The sequence below is a fragment of the Taudactylus pleione genome, unplaced genomic scaffold (genome assembly GCF_031769625.1).
Source record: "Taudactylus pleione unplaced genomic scaffold, aTauple2 ptg000010l, whole genome shotgun sequence".
Classification (NCBI taxonomy): domain Eukaryota; kingdom Metazoa; phylum Chordata; class Amphibia; order Anura; family Myobatrachidae; genus Taudactylus; species Taudactylus pleione.
Window position 1 is genome coordinate 264637 of NW_028284413.1, and position 5412 is coordinate 270048.

Below are 5412 nucleotides of genomic sequence, written 5' to 3' on the forward strand. Positions count from 1 at the left end.
GGAGCCTTTTTTCTGCCAAGGGCCATTTTGATTTTTATAAAATCATTTGCGGGCCATATAAACTTGCACATTGCCAATGACAGGGAAAATAATAAAGCACATTGGCCCCCACAGAAAAAAACAATGTACATAAGGCTTCACGTGATAAAAAAAAATATTTACTTATAACTTGAAAAAAAGATGCAGAAGTTCTGACTTTAGACAGGACAGATAATGGAGATTACATATAGCTCCTACTATAGGATAAAGCTGCAAAGATGTGACAAAGACAGTGGACTGGCAATTAAATAGTACTGGGGAGGGAATGGAGCTATTAGGACACTTACCAGGCAGGTAAGTCTTGCAGTGGTACTGCACTACGGAGATTACGTAGTCTGCCCACAGCACCTGGATCCAAGCGCTTTAGGCTTCCTGCAGGTGTTGATGCTTACTCCTCCTCCCTCCCCGAAGAGCGTCAGGCTGTCAGAGGCAGAGTGAGGGAGGAATCAGTGTCAGCAACGGCCGCAGCTGTGTTACGTCGGGTAGAGACGGTCAGTGTCAGCAGCAGCCGGTCCTGGTGGTCCATCTCTGTTACGTTCCACAGCGGAAGACAAATTTCGGAAGCCGGGTCAGCAGTGGACTGTGAGCAGGCAATTTAAGCCAGCACAGCTGAGGGGGAGAGAGAGTGGCTGAGGGGGGGAGCGAGTGACTGAGGGGGAGCGCGAGTGGCTGAGGGGGAGAGCACCACAGCTGACCGGGCCAGATAAAATCCTCCAGCAGGAAGTGGACTGTAAGCAGGCAATATAAGGGAGAGAGCGCGGCTGAGGGGGTAGAGCGCCGCATCTGGCCGGGCCAGATAAAATCCTCCAGCAAGCAGTGGACTGTGAGCAGGCAATATAAGGGAGAGAGCGCGGCTGAGGGGGAGAGTGCCACAGCTGGCCGGGCCGGATGAAATACTCTTGCGGGTCATATATGGCCCGCGAGCCGTGGTTCACCATCCCTGCACTAGGAGGAGGTTAGGGTTAGGCACCAAAGAGGGAGGGTTTGGGTAGGGAGAGGTGGAGGGTTAGCATACCGAACAAGTGCCGGTATGCTAGCCATGACGGGAATCCGTTGTTGGGATTCTGACATTTGGGATCCCGACTGCCGGCATCCCATACCAATTCCATCAATATATATGTGCATGCATACTGTATCTTGATTTGTATTAACTAAGTGTTGCTATGTTAAATTTTGATACACATATGATTGTTACTACTCATCAACTGTAACTGTTTCTATATATTTGTAATTTTTTTTTATGGTAATGTCCCTAACTTCTGGTGCTGGACATTACATTCAGTGATTGCTAATTGACTGTAGGTGATGTGGGGGTATTTAGCTCTGACATGGTCAGTTGGTGTTTGGGTCCTTGTAAAAAGTCTGCTAAGACTGAAACGTCAGATTTAAACTGGATAAAATTGGTTCAGTTGACGTCTGGAGAGTGCTGGTTTTATCTATTACACATATACAGCATATTATTTAGCATATACTTGATCTAGATGACAAGGCTTGTTGGACCTCTGCATCCATGTCGGGGGAAGAGGGGGGACTGTCTGTTCCATCTATACTGGGCTTCACAATTTCTTGCTTTCGTTTTTTGGAAAAATACGCCCCCTGGCCGCTCGCATCCTACGTCATGTCCGCTATTTATTAGATTAATCGAGTACATCGACAAGGGAATGAACTGCTCGCTATTCTTGGGGTTGGTGTTTGCTACCACAATTATGCGAGCAGTTCTGACTATAAAATAACCCAGTGACGTGGTCCATGACGCTGCTGTTTTAAATATGCACCCCCATAAAATGCCCGTTTTGACCTTTAAGCACGCCTGCGTTCTGATTTCCACTCCCCATTTTCAAGCACCTTCCCCTGTTACCACCCACATACGCCTCTTTCTGTCACTCAAAATAGCAGGCATTCGCTATTTTGCGAGCACATGAATTTCGGCCGCGCTGACTGGTTAGCGCATGCGTATAACGATCCGTACGCATGCGCAGTTGGGCTAACATCGCTCGTAACGAACGAGCGGCCGCTTACGAGCGGCTCTGAATCAGGCCCTAAGCTCCAGGGGTGAGTGCATGGAGCCACAAATACTAATATAATACAAATATTGTGTCTGTCTGCTTGTTCCAAATTGGCACGAAAGCTACTTAACCAATTTTCATGAAAACTATAGTGTAGTGGGAGCCCCAAGAAATAACCTGCATGTTTCTTTCATCTACATCCACCAAAATAAAACTGAGCAATAACAAAAAGAAAATGTATTGACATCATCAATTGCAAGAGATAGGTGTGGCACCAGGCATGTGGCCGGTAAGTGGTGGGGGAGAGGTGCTTTGGGCCCACATTCATTTAAATAGGATAGGCTACATAGCAGTCTGTGCACAGGGTACACAGTGACATTGGTGTGAGTGATGAGTGAAGGAGCTGATGCCACCAGCCTGTATAGTGCTGCTAGTTACGTGACCACTCCCATGACAGGACCCCTTTGTAAAGCAATGCAAATATAATGCCTCAAATTAAAAGAAAAGTGTTAGCAGAATCGATTTCATCATGGGAGAAGCTGAAGGCAACAGCTAGTATATAGATACAGTAAATGAACATGCAGTATGCACATACAAATTTGGTGCAGTACAGCAATTTGTATTCTACATATAAATAAACTTCAAATTCTAAATTGGACTTTCTGTGTGTGTAGTATTTAGAATAAGAATCATGGATGCATTATGTACAATGCTTGTCTAAAATTCAAAGGCGTTCTTTTACAATAAAATATTCTGATAGAGGATAGGACTAGGGTGACTGGTCTCTCTATTGATGTAACAAAAGTGAATATGAAACATCATATAAATAATGCAAAAAATAAAGAAACCAATGTAGCATTAGTAATATGTACAGTAATACAAAAAAATATCTATTTAGTTATCAAAAAGCAAGAGAATATCTAACAATGTATGAAAGTAATTAACATTGACATGGTGTTTAAAACACATATCGGGCAATGTGTTTTTAAGTTATACATGAATTTTGTTTCATACAACAAAACAGAAAATAAGTAATAAGATAAAGTGCAAGTAGCAGAAGTATAAAACATTTACACAGCATAATACCTTAAATAATTATTATATTCTTCCAGAAGTTAAAAACAAAAACAGAATATTGCTTACTTAGGGTCAGGCGATCAACTTGATCTGGTGGGACCCCCAATGTCTGGTGTATTCAGAGTACAGTAGGTTGTCCAAAGACCTATAAGCAACACAGCAACGTGACTTCTGTAAAAAAAAAAAAAAAAAAAAAAAACCTGCCTTGGCAAGCACCCAGAGAGCATTCCTAGACCATAAAGGTTATCACCTCACTGCTGCCAAGGGTACCTTTTAATACAGACAGCACCTGCACCGGGGACTAATTTGTGCTGAAATTCACAGTAAAGCAGTTCCAGGACTTTCGGTATTCAATATTTTTTGTATATTCTTGAAGAATAGGTCATAATTATTTTTTATATGAGTTTAACTATTATTTAAAAAAAAAAATTAATATACAAATGAAGCATTAAAAAGCAATGACTGCCACAGCCATTGGGTCCCTATTGGATACGGTAGATCGCCAAACAGTATAGAATATCCTAAATGTATTTTTACCTTATGGAACTAATACTTTGGTTGATGTTAATATTTAATATTCTCACATAGCTTATTATCAATCAGCAGGATGGTTACATTTTTAAATAAAAATACTTTCCTATAATCAATTTTTTGTGAGCGAATATGAAAAGAAAAGTACAGAATTTAGCCAAAATTTACAGAAAGTTTCATTTTGAGGATTTTTGCAGAACAATAAAGATAATATATAGTATGCAAACTCTAATAAATATACAACATGGTATGATTGAGTGTTGTTGAAAGATAGGTGTCAATATATTAAATGGTACAAGCGAACATGGCTGTTTTCACCAACAATAACGTGATTTTTCACTTTTCATGGCGAAAGTAGTCAGGTATATTACCTTGCTCTTTTGTTGCCATCCTGAGTAGCAGATAAAAATGTGTGTATAGACTTAGGGGCCCATTTATCAAACTGCATTTGAGGTAAATTCCCCGAAAACACCTGTTTTCGGGGGTTTACCTCAAATACCAAGTATCCCATGAATGTATGAAGGAGGGACCGCAGCAGGTATCTCCGATACCTGCTGCGATCCCTCCATTGCCGCTGGCAGCTGCCTCCCCCATAGGTTTCTATGGGGGATGCGATGCTGCCAAATGTATCAATATCATCTGAAGATAGCATTAGCCACTGTGTCCTATGGGCACTTACCCGCATTTCAGCCGACGGAGGGATCTTCCAGATCCCTCCGCCGGCAATGAGCGTCGCTCATGTGCAGTCCGCGGGACTGCGCATGCGCAGCAGCCCGGAATGCACTCCAGCCACATCGCAGGGACGGGCTCTTTTCGGAGCCCATCTTCCTGCATGTGCCGGGTCATACATTCGGCCGGTATGATCGTATTTTGCAATGCGATCATGGGCGGTACTGCATGCCCTGATCGCATTGCAAAATGCGATCCTTAATAAATGGGCCCCTATAGCAGAGCCGTAAATAGACTTTTTGGTGCCCAGGGCCAGAAGAGCATTAGCTTCCCCAGCCCCCCTCCCTATTTTTGAAATAGGGACATAAGACACGTGCCCGATAAAAAGGGGATGAGTAGGGGGAATGACAAATCTGATTTGTCCCGTAGGATGATGAAGGCGTACCGATCCCATTGTACAACTGTTATCCAGGTGAAAAAAAGAAAAAACTATGGGAGTGCGCCAAAAGGTGTGGGTACAAATATTATGACTAAGTGGTGTGTAGTGGTAATCCTACAGGACTGCTGCTACCAAAGAGGTGCTGAACCTCATATAAGTAACTGATAGAAAAAGAAAGGAAGCGCAGTACAACTGACAGGATGGATAGTAAAGGATATTTAATAATATAAACTAAATAGGTGATCATTCGGCGTCAGGTTCAGAAACCCATCAACAATATTAAAACATGATTAAAATAGATAATATTGAGATCAAATCAGGAAAAAATACAGATAGGTAGATTAATATACACAGCTCTACTAACCAAGGGTCAAAACCCTACACAAACAATAATATTGGAAATAACAGTATAACTGTAGAGACTGTGGAAATGCAGTATAAGCAATAATAAATATTATGTAACTTGCAGTCTGACAGATGAAACTTGAAATAAATAACCACTGAATGTTACAGTGAATCAAACTGTAGTCCAAGATACTGTCTGTGACAGATGGATATTGTGTAGCAGTCAGCACTGAATAACTGGCAGTGTGACAGCTCCCAGGACCTTCAATGAGTGGACCGGGTTCCTCTCATTATAATAGTCTTAAT